This window comes from Taudactylus pleione, unplaced genomic scaffold (genome assembly GCF_031769625.1).
Source record: "Taudactylus pleione unplaced genomic scaffold, aTauple2 ptg000265l, whole genome shotgun sequence".
Taxonomy (NCBI): domain Eukaryota; kingdom Metazoa; phylum Chordata; class Amphibia; order Anura; family Myobatrachidae; genus Taudactylus; species Taudactylus pleione.
Genome location: NW_028284667.1, coordinates 6556051 through 6568681, shown reverse-complemented (window position 1 = coordinate 6568681; position 12631 = coordinate 6556051).

The following is a 12631-nucleotide window of genomic DNA, read 5'->3' as shown; positions in this document are numbered from 1 at the left end:
TGCAGTGTTGACCCTTCTTTTTCAAGACCTCTGCAATTAGCCCTGGCATGCTGTAAATCAAATTATGGGCCACATACTGACTAATGGCTGCCCATTCTTGCCTAATCAATACTTGGAGTTTGTCAGAATTTGTGAGTTTTTGTTTGTCCACCTGCCTCTTGAGGATTGACCACAAGTTCTCAATGGGATTAAGGTCTGTGGAGTTTCCTGGCCATGGACCCAAAATTTTTGTTCCCTGAGCCACTCAGTTATCACTTTGCCTTATGGCAAAGTGCTCCATCATTCTGGCAAAGGCATTGTTCATCACCAAACTGTTCTTGGATGGTTGGGAAAGTTGCTCTTGGAGGATGTTTTTGTTCCACACACATGAATGGTTTCAGGATGCTTTACTGTTGGCATTCTCAAAACTTTTGGCCATGGCTGTATAACCTGGCCCCAGGGAGAGGTATACAGGGAGAATGGACCCAAATCTACTGAGAGCTGTAGCTTCAGAAAAGCCCTGAGTAATGGCTGCTGAGCATCTCATATCAGGAGGAGAGTGAGGAGGAGGAGCAGCTCAGAGATGGAAAACCTCTAGTGAAGGATTGTGCTCTGGACTGGGGCTACTGGGGAAGAGCCTACCTCCCCACTGCTGCATCAACCATTGGGTGCTGCTGGCATCTACATGGTCCCTGATGCCAGCTTTCAACTGCCCCGGTGGTCTAGTGGGGAGCAGATGGACCAGTCACCCCACTGCAGCATCCTCTGGCAGGTCTCCACTCATGGAGGTAAGGACTGCATCATCTTACCTATTCTCTGTTTGTCCGGCTGCAGCCCTGGGTCCCCAGTGGAGCGGCTTGCAGAGCCTTGCTGGCGCCCGCCACAATCACCGGACCACTTGCCAGTGTTGCAGCGGTGGCGGAGGTAGTTGGAGCAGCAGCACAGGCACCCATTAGGATGCCTCGCTGGTTGCCCAGATAAACAAAATAAAAATAGAAAACATACAAAATTTGCTGAAGCAGTTCCCCTGTTAAAAAAGGTGCAAATGGTCCAGCCGGAATCAAACGAAAAACTGTCTGCTTGTGGCTGGGTGCAATGTCAGGGGCAGAACTATGGGAGACAATGGAGGCACCTGCCGCCGGGCTCCAGCATTGAAGAGGCACCTCCTTCAGTGCCCACAATATATTCACCCCACTTAGGGCTGTAACCAGGGGTTCAATTCTAATGGTAGGTGGAACTAGTTCCACCTCTACCAAGTCCCTGCACAGAAGCCCCACAGACAGAGAGCCACTTTTTAAGTGATCTAACATTGTAGTCGAGTGCTAAAAAAAGCATCTAAAATGTATGACAGGGTTTTTGCTACTGTCACTTCGGGTACCATGGGCCCTGGGTTTACTGGAGGGGCTCAGATGGCTGACAGTGCTGCTCTATCCTTCCAGGGTTTTATAAGATTTACATGGTATATCTGTACATATATCAGTGCATCCCCTCTTTGCAGTTCTAAGACCTCAGAGACATTTAATGGGAAAGGCACTAACCCTACATTATGCTGTCCCTGAGGCACATGAGAACACACCCAACAGTCAGTCTGGATTAAAACTTTGCCCACCATAGTATGATAATCCTTTAAAGCAGTGTTGGCTAACCTTGACACTCCAGCTGTTATGGAACTACATAACCCAGCACGCACTGCTACAGTTCTGCTATTCGGGCATGCTAAAACTGTGGCAGGGCATGCTGGGATATATAGTTCCACAACAGCTGGAGTGTCAAGGTTAGCCAACACTGCTCTAAAGGATACCCACCCCAATACTGGTTATACTTAGGCTGGTACCGTTGGATGCATCTCTCATCGACTATGGACCCACAAAACTCACAAATACAATAATCTTCAGACGATAGACCTTCACACTGTCTTAGAGTTTCCACAATAGCAGATCTCTTAACAATTACTGTACTGGGTTTGGTCAGAATTACCCTTGTGTCTGTATGGCTCCTTCTCTCAACTCCACTCCATCGATACCACCATCAACCTCTCTCTCCATCCTCTGCCCACCGTTACAGAAATGAGACATCCCAAGACAAACTAAAATGAGAAAAACACAGGTAGAAAGACCCCCCATAATCACAGCCCACCACTCCATTGCTGGAATAGTGGTCTGTATATTTCTCTAGCTCAGGTGTTCCACTACAGTCACCAACTCTCCCGGAACAGGCTCACAATCGACAGGTCCACATTATCTGCCTCGATTCTGCCTTGTATCTCCGGGTGATTAACCTTTCTGCAGTGGCTGGAATGGACCCAGGTATCTCTCTCGGCTACTTTCACAGATGATGTACTTGTCAGCAGCACCTGATACGGTCCTTCCCACCAGTCAGTCAAACAACCTGATCGCAAGAAATTATGGATCATTACATATTCTCCAGGTTCAACATCATGACAGTTTGTCTCTGGCATATCAGGTGACAATATTTTCAATTTCTGCTGTTTGTTTCAATTGCTTACTAATTTTTATAAGATACCTCACAGTAACCTCATTATTACCCTTTAAATCATCCTGTGGACTTACAATCAAATGAGGTTGCTTACTGAACAGTATCTCAAAGGGGGACAGATTAAGAGGTGGCCTGGTGGTGGTCCTGAAGCTATTCTTACTCAACTTACACATGTTCTGGAAGACACCTATGAAATGAGTACCCCTATCACTTTCAATAATTCTAGGGATACCGTATCTGCATACAGTCTCCTGTACAGCATTTTTGTAACTGAATACAGCAGTATTAGTGACAGCTGGATATGCCTCTTATCCAATTAGAAAACACATCTGCACAAACTAATACATACTTAAGATTCCTGCAGGGTGGTAATTGGATGAAATCAATTTGTATTACCTGAAAAGGTCCGTCTGTTGGAGGGTTGTGTGATGACTCGGATGGTATTGTTTTCCCAACGTTTTTCCTCAAGCAAGTCAGAGTCAGACCGTGCGCTGCCTCAGCCAAGCTTGGGTAATATGCCTTGGGAGCCACTAGCTTACCTTGTCCATCTCTCCAGAGTCCAGAGGACTCTGGCTCACATCCCTTTGATGTCCAGACTGCCTTTTCCTGAATGGAACACAAATTTTGCATCTCAATTAATTTCTGCATATCATCAGTTTGAAAAACCATCCTTTGATCAACCGTCATATTTATTCTTAAACCTGCTGCCCCTTTTTGCAGCTTCGTCTGCCCTGTTATCGGAACAGCTGTTAACAGTAATGTTGTAGCCCCTGGGTTTAGACAAAGTCCCAAGTATTTGACCCAGGGCTGGCATGGCCATAGTTTGTCCTTTGCAACCTTGTGCCCTGTTTATGAGAAATGAAGCACAACAGTTTAGTATCATTAAACATGACTTTAACAAAATCAGAGCACAACAATAAATCATCTACATATCAGATTCATTGCTTTAAAAACATGCCCTGTATAGTTTCACTGCAGGGGTTAGTGTGCTTCAGTTCTTAATCTCAATGTTTACTGTAAACAATGACACTTTATTTTACCAACATGTACAATGACTTGAGGCTTACACACACTTATTACATTTCCTTGCAATGTCCTAGAGGTGACTTAAAACACATTATTTTTAATTATTTTATTTTTTATTTTTTATTGCTGGACTTACTCTTTAAGTGCTAATAATATTCCCCCTCCTGCCACGCTCTCCACTACTCTCACCGGTTTCAACTGCTGCCCCTGCTGGTTGCAGATTAACAGCTTGGGCAATGACTGAATTTAGGGTGGATTCATCATCATCTATAATTACAATTTCCTTTAGGTGACTTAAATCAGGGTATAAGTTACTTATTACGATTTTTTTTTAATGATTTTTTGAGATTGACTTTACCTTTACTCCCATCCGCATAGGGCGGAGGTGGTGAACATGCGCTACCTTGCCGTGTGTGCGCACTCTTTTGTGGCGTGAGCGTGACGCTAGTTTGCATCACGTGCCCACTGCTAAGCCACCTGTTCCCCTAGTGCTGCCATAACTTTAAACAGTCATTATATTCTACTCTTTTCTTCAAAGATTTCACCATACAGATGTGATCTCTGACATTGTTCAATATCTCCTTATGAAAGCTGCCAACTTTCTGAAACGGTTTCACACTCATTCTCGTCATATTAATCCATACATCACAATGCGTAGTTGCATACGCTCCGTACTTAGTATGAATTATATGCCGTGCCGAACTGATAGGCGCTTCAACGAGCAACACATCATCTAACATCTCTACCGTTTGTTTGGCTCCCATCTTGGGGGGAAAAAAACCCACTAAACTGTTCAATAGAGATTTAAATTGGTGAAAATGTCAAAGCTACTTTCACTTACCTGTGGACGATTTAACAGGCAGCACCCACACACCTATGGAAGTATAACCAGGTTGCTTCCATTCACCTAAGCCCTTTTTGAGTACTTTGCAGTGCTAGAATTGAAGCAGTCCAATAACACTTACCCTTTTCAGTGATTTCGTCCACCACAACTCAGTTCACAATCATGATATGCCACAACCGTGCAGTTCAATCACAATGCCCAATAACACTAACTGATCACTGGATGCTGCGATCACACTGAGAGCTGATACCTAACACAAACAACAACAACTACACCTGCTGTGTATAGACTCCGGTATCTACTACCGAACCACTAGGCCGACACCAGGCACCTAGCCCCTAAGGGTCCTACGATACCCCTAGCTAGGGAATAAGTTACCCCTACCAACACACGTTCACTGTTACACACCTTTTTCTGCGCAGAAAAATAAAAGTTTTCCCAGTTATGGCAGCACCGACTAAGATATTTAAAACAATGCTATCACCCTATCAATATCACAATGCAATCTCAACGGCTTTGTTTAAACACGTGGCAGCAATACAGGAAATACGTATACGCTATTGTGCGACTTCCCCTTTTAACATGAAATTTTATCATTGATGGAAAACAAACTTTTTCCTTCCTTGTCCCTGGATTCTAAGCAGCGCTCCTTGTACTCACACAATAATGGATAGCGGTCTCTCAGCAACAAAGTGGTAGCAGGTATTCGAAGGCACAATGCGTTCTTTCCTGCGTATGGCGCCTCCACCCTTTGCTGAGAGATCGATAACCGTGTGTTACCGTGTGAGTGGTAGCGTGCATTCACTCAACGAGCCCCCAACTATTAATTCCTACTTATCTATACACCCTAAATGTCGCTATTTAGCGTTATAAGTCGCACAAGAAATAATTGCTTTCCAGACTTTGATTGTGGTTCCAAAGCACAAAAAGATATTATTCAGCAGATAGTTACACGCCTTGATCTAAAATACAATTGGCGCAAAAGATTATACATAAACAAGGTACAGTCAATACCTTATGCAGGCGCTCTGGATCCAGATTTCCGGCATCAAAAGTGAAGCCTCAGTCAACAGAATATGATGACTAACAGATCGAGGGTGCTTGCATATAAACCCTTGCAGAGATTAGGCAATACAATAGAAACGAGTTGGCATAATCCTATTGGTTCTTCTTCTTGGTTCTTCTGTCATAGGTCAGTTGGTACAATGGTAGTTCAGCCCTCCAATGGCTCTTTGTGTGTGTTTTAACTAATCAATAGACACTACATACAAAGTACATTCTAATACATAATTCTCTATAATCCATAACTTGCAGACGCATGTTGCGATCTCCTTGCCGATGGAACCAGAGATCTGCAAATAAAATGTGGTTTAGAATAGCACCAAACACGATGTGGCTACTAAATACTAAAATTTAGATATCAAATACATGCGTTTTATAACATTATACAATAATGAATAAACCTTCTAATATTAGCCTTTAGGAAATTTGTGTATGTGTAAGAGAATATTGCGTAAAGTTGCTAATATGTGTGGTGCGTTTATGTGTAGAGTGCTAATGATAAACAGTGCAACTGTGTGTAATGTGCAGTGTTTATGCATGTAAGTCTATGTGTGTGTTATGCAATTCAGTGTATTTATGATGGATTTAATATATATATAGATTATCCCTTTCTAACATATTTTAAAACTACAGTGCAAGGTGTTACAAGCAGGGTGGAGACCCCCAGCTGACTGCCATTGCTACTTCGTCTGATAGCTAATTCAAAGGTTTTCATCTGCCTATTTAGAATATACTTGTCAGTACTTCTTAAGCAAACTTCTGACCACTGTTTCTAACTTCTTCATTCAGACAAATTCCATTGTGCATATCAGTGTCTGGGTTATATTTCAATTGCCACAGCCATACTTGTCTGTATGCGGGGCTTCTCAATTTATATATAAAACACTCGCAGTAACCTGGTGTATTTTTTTTTAATTACTTTTCTCAGACATGTAAACAGAAACTGTGTCTCATTACTAACTAAACCCTGCATGAATATTGTGTTTGTCAGTGTGAGAGTGTTGTATATTATTCGCTATTTAGTGTTGTGCGAATGTGTGGATACGTGCGCACACTGGGTGAATGCACACGCAATGGTGCCTCGTGGATTGTACCAACATAAATCGGGCAGCGGACGACCAAATTGGCCGATAACAGTTGAATTGCGGTCGCATGCAATTATTCGACTTCAACAAGACATGGACTAATTCTCTAACAATGGTCTTGGTTGACGTATTGCGTAATGGTATCGCTTCCGGGTACCTGGTAGCGTAATCCATTATCACCAGAATATATTGGTGACCCCGGGCAGATTTCATTAATGGCCCAACCAAATCCATAGCTATTCTTTCAAATGGAACCTCAATAATGTGTAACGGAACCAGGGGACTTTTGAAATGTGGCCTAGGAGCATGATACTGACATTCAGGGCAGGATGCACAATAGTCAGATAGCTGTTATTGTTCTTAGTTCTGCCATTTTATTATATTTATTTGTACACCTGTGTCACATTTACAATGGTGAGTACAGTAGACTGACCATACATGGATAGGGCCTGATGCTGAGTTGGATGAAAATCTCCCATGTGTTGTTCTCTAAGGGACCTATTTTACAACTCATGATTTGTTGATACTTTATTACTGGAACAATTCAATATAGCTCCTGTGCATGGCCAGCTGCTCTGAAAAGCAACTTTTCCCGTGACCCCTAACCCGGCCCACTGCACATGCCATCACGTGCTGAGCTGGCGCTTGGAAATGTGATCATCTCCAAGCATCAGCTCTTCCTAAGCAGTGAATGGGACCCGGGTCACAACCTGGGTTACCCGTTCACACTGCATCATGAGCCGGGTTGAACCTGTGCTCCACCCTTCTCGTGACCAGAGTTGAAATGCTGGGTCGACCTGGCTTATTTTTACCTGCCCTTTCACACTTCACAGTAACCCAGGTTGCTGTATGTTCATCTGCAATAACCCGGGTTATTGCTGCAAGTGTGAAAGGGTTATTATAGGCATAGCTCTCCCTACAGCTCCAAAACTGGGGATCAACTTGAAACAAGTGAGGGACTCAACAGATTATAAAAATAGAAGAAGACATTAATGGGTGATCTAGCCTTGTACTGCAGAGATTTCACCGGTCCCCTGCCAGGCCAATCTGACACTGCATCCAACCTGCTCTCTCTAATTCAAAGCCGCAAAGGCATGTATCAGAAGTCCCCTACATCGGTGAGACTTCCAGGGAATGGACTCCCACTAAAGTACTGTTTTATTAACATACTGGATTTAGTCAAATTAATTGATGGGAAACCCCTTAAAGTGCTTTATTGTAATATTGAAAAATGTAATTGCAAGTTATGTCATGTGATTGTCCATCTTAACAGCTTATTTTACTTAGAAAATCAATACTATATGTTGATAGAAATAGTTAAAGAACAGAAATAAAATGTAGAATCTTCCTTTTCACAAAGACATCAAACCAGAGAACATCCTCATCGATGGTGCAAAATATTAAAATTGCAGATCTGGGCCTTGCATTAGACAACATGCATGGAGGTCTGGTCGCCTTTGGCTATGCAGGGACACCAGGCTATATTGCCTCTGAGGTGAATTATATCTTATATGATAATATTTATGCTAAATAGCAAATACACTTCTACAGATAGTAATCATCTCTTACTCTGGGGGTGACCTAACCACAGTTGTAGTCTATCAATGCAACATATCTCAGCTATTTACCTTGCTAATATATACACAATAATGTAACACAAAATTGGGTTGCAATCTACTTTTTTATTATTTTATATATAATGATAAAGAGACAGAGGGAGTGTCAGCCTTTTTGGTTTTCAAGTGACTAGAAAAAAGCTGTGTAACATTTGGTATTGTATAATATAAAAGGGCTGTAGGTAATTCATCACCATTGAGAATATCACTGATCAGAATGTGAGCAGTGTAATGTCATCACAGGTGTAATGTTATGTCACATGTTCTGACTATGGGTATTCTCACTGTGGATGAATCATACATAACCCATGTAATTTAAAAAAGGTACAATAATTCCCCAAAGTTACAAAGAAAAACACAGAAAACAGGTTACAATGAGCCATGTGTCATATGCCAGGGTGGTATGACCAGGGCACTATCTATTTTCTCTCTGTGTTTGTCAGAGTTTCCTACATGTGCTCCCATTTTACCCTACAGTATAAACACATATTGGTAGCTTAATATTAGTGTATAAAGATGTGAAGACTGGGTGAGAGTGTAATCACTGTGATAGGGAATTCTTTTTGTGGGTAATGACACAGGAGTCTCATAGAGGTGGGTCGTAGAGGTGAGTTGAGGCAGATGTCAGAAGGATATCTAAGAGGCCATGAGGGGGAATATTTCATGAAGTGGTTTGAGATGTATAAAGGGTTGAGTTGTAGAGGGTTTGTATGATGTTGAGGGTGAGTACAGTAATTAGAATTGGGTTCTGCATGATATAGGTAGACACAGTAGGAATATGCAGAGTGGTGGAGTGTCAGAAGATATAAATCAGTTTTGCAGCAGCATGCGGGATGGATTGAAGCAAGAATAGATGGTTGATTTTTGTACTCACATTATATACTTTTCTCAAAGTCCATTGTAGTACACAGGAACCATGGAGTAATGAGATGAATGCAGGAGTTTGGACACTTTGAGAAAGTTTTACTGAAGTCTGAGCTCCCCCCCCTATGTTTCTCCTAGCCAGTAGCAATCCAGTTATTTTTATAACCCAACTGTAGTATAGGAAAGAGTGGGGGGCGGGATTCATAAACACCAAAAATGCAGTCAAATGGAATGGTGCATATGGGGAATGTGGTCAAACCAAGATCCAGAAAGCAAAACTTTCTGGAGTTTGGACTCAATAAGTTTAGCCAGCTATAGTATGAACTTGGTATGAACTTACACCCCTGTATCTGAGATTGGTCAAATGTAAAGTGAAGGCTAATGCTATTAGTTTACTTCTCGGTTCTGCCTATCTATTCACGCAAAGCAAAATACAGTAGTTGTGATGTGCACTGGGAAAGTTCCAGCCCACCAAAGAGGGATCAGAAGCTTATTTTCCAGCCAGGCTTCCCACATTTGGGAAAGTGCGGTGCCACCATCTTTAGAAGGCCTTAGCTAAAATATATAAGCTGCAAAATGATGAGACTGTTAAATAGCCAATTAAATCTTATGAACAGAGAGCCTGATTCAACCTAATTTGCGACTGTGTATCTGTACCCAGCGGTACTGCACCATTAGACACCACTATTGGTTGGACAATGAAACTTGCACCAGTCTTATGCTAGATGCACATCATCCACCTGAGTATGGCCTCCAATGTGTTCAATTCAGCATCTCTGTATGCAGCCACTTTTAGCAACACACACATGTAACTCCAATAACATGCCCATACCACTCCTAGCAGAGATAAACCCCAAGTTCAGGTTGGAAATCACGCTCCCGGCAATCTGCTGGGTTCCATGGACTGGCAGATGTCTGGCTCCGATATAGTCCGGTCTGCAGATCACTTTGGTGATCTGAACAGCAACTTGGGCAACCCCCCTCCCCCATGAGAGAGTGAGGACTGGGACACCTCCAAGCCGGTTGGCCCAGCAGTAACTGTCCCGTGTTCCCGGTGGGCCAATGCACTCTTGGATTCCTCCAGGGAAATATTACTCTTACACCAATGTATGGAATCTTAGTACAGTATTCAGACTTATATTACATTATAGAGAATAACCTATAGTATGTAGTAAGTGAAGTCTTTATTTTGGCAGATGGAAGATTTCCTTGGGTATAACAGTGCGGCAGACTGGTTTTCATTTGGAATTGTACTATTCCAAATGCTAACTGGAGAATCCCCATTCCTGTGCAGGCTGCTTGACCTCCCGTGGTTTACATTACATCCTGATGTGCAAGACATCATAGAAAAGGTGAGTGTGAGTATGTGCTGAGTATGCAGCTCAGGTTGCAAGATCACTCATTTAATATGAGAAACAGGAATTGTAAATGATAAATAGAAATAGAAACCTTTACAAAGAGTAACACCCTAAGAAAACAAAACACAAAAACAGAGGGGACACATATACAGTATGTATAATACACCATAGCAAACCTACAAAATAGTTATAAATTCCAACAAAAGCAAATTTATTAAGCACGTATTAAATCACAACAATGGAATATGTTAGTGTGACAACATAGATGGACAGTAATGGCTGGGTGACACGTTACATACCTGTGCATTCAGCATCATGGACCCTTGCATTTATATGCTTGCACATAGCAAGCAGAGATAACAGTTGTCCAATGTACCAGTGCTGGCTTTACTTGGATGCTGCACTTGTAAACACATAAAACATAGATTCACTTACCAGATGCACTCTTGTCAATTTGCTGGAGAAACGCTTGCGGTCAGTACCTGCCAATAAACACAACAGCCCACCCACATGGCTGCAATACACTTTCCTTGTCTAGCATGTGCCACCCACAACATCCTGGCTACTCATACATACAATATAAGTCAAGGGAAGGGGAAGAAACCACTGCAATAGCAAAATCAATTGTAGATAAACCCCATTCAGGATAATCCTTTGACTTAAATGTCTGGTTGGGGGTGCTGCCAAGGACAGTAACGGAAGTCTAATATACAAATTCCACAAGAGGGAGAAAGAATGTCCTATAGTGGCGCACACTGAATTTATAAGTATTAACTAAAATTGATTAAAACCTTAGTGAAATACCAATAAAATTAAAAGATTCAGATAATGTGAAAAAAAGATTAGAAAAATGTGAATAATATAAAGCTGACATTGAGGACTGCTGCTATCCTATGAATAAAAATTATATATCATATTAGGAGTGTTCATGACTCTATTATTTATTGTATGTATACCATAAACTGTTAAAGAAGATAAAGGGAATGCTTATATCTCACAACTTGTGTGTTGTTGGTAAAATGTTAGACACTCATTCACCCTAATAGTTATATATAGACATCTGGTACATATCCTGCTGACAGAGGGACAGAGCCATTCTGGGTAGTAGTGGATCTAAATATCCGTCTATTTCAGCTGTCTTACTCCTACACACCACACACTGTGTCAACATTAATCAGGGAGATATTGTGTTCCTATCCCTATTGCAACATTTGTTTCTAATCACCGGCAGGAATGATTTATGTGGTGAGTGGTTAGAGAGCTAGTTTCCAGATCAGCCCATTCCTCTAATTAAACACAGAGGCTAATTCTTAACGTGGACTGCTGTGTTCCAGAGTGTATGGATAGTGCATACAGTTAGGTAAATTTAAGTTTACAATGGTATTAATTAACTCATTGAAGAAATGCATCAATAAATCAACAGACTGGTGCTGGGTGCCGTAGTTCAAGATCTAATGATATTAACCCTTCAATATTAGATACTTGTTGCTATATTATTATAATTCAGGCAGAGACAAAGTGTGATGCAATTTTCTCATCACATAGCAGCACCTCCGTGTTTTATTGAACAGCAGAGGAACATCTATTGTCCGTCCCATCTGTAGCCTGTGCACTGGCCTCATAGAGGAATACAGGGTTTTTATTGATCAAACAGACTCACTGCCCGTAGTTAAACAATGTGAGTTATGCTACGTTATAGGGGAGCATCTGTAATCAGCATATAGTCATCACAGACAGCGGATCACAATCGTGTAGACCTAAGCTTTCTGTACCCGATGTTAGTAATCAAATAGTTTGTATTCAACCACGCTGTGAAACAGCATCTGTGGTCAGCGTGTAGTTCCCACATACAGCGGAACAGAGTCATAAACTCGAGCGTGCTGAAGCCGCGTCTCGGGTGTAATCTATATTGTAAGACTCAGCCTAATGTTAACAGCATTGGTATACAACATTTTAATTTAAACATTCATTATTAGGAGCAGTGCCTCATGGTCAGCGTACAGATCCTTTATTCATAGGATAGCAGCAGTCCTCAATGTCAGCTTTATTTTATTCACATTTTTCTAATCTTTTTTTCACATTATCTGAGTCTTTTAATTTTATTGATATTTCACTAAGGTTTTAATCAATACAATAAAGGTTATATTTTAGTTAATACTACTCATACATACATCAAGACCCTAAATCTCGGTGACCAGGTGAACAACAACAATCCAGGCTGGGTGTAGTGCTCTCCCTAACACACACTATACCCTATACACCCAAACAAGGCATTTACTCCAACAAAGCAGCGATAGTTAT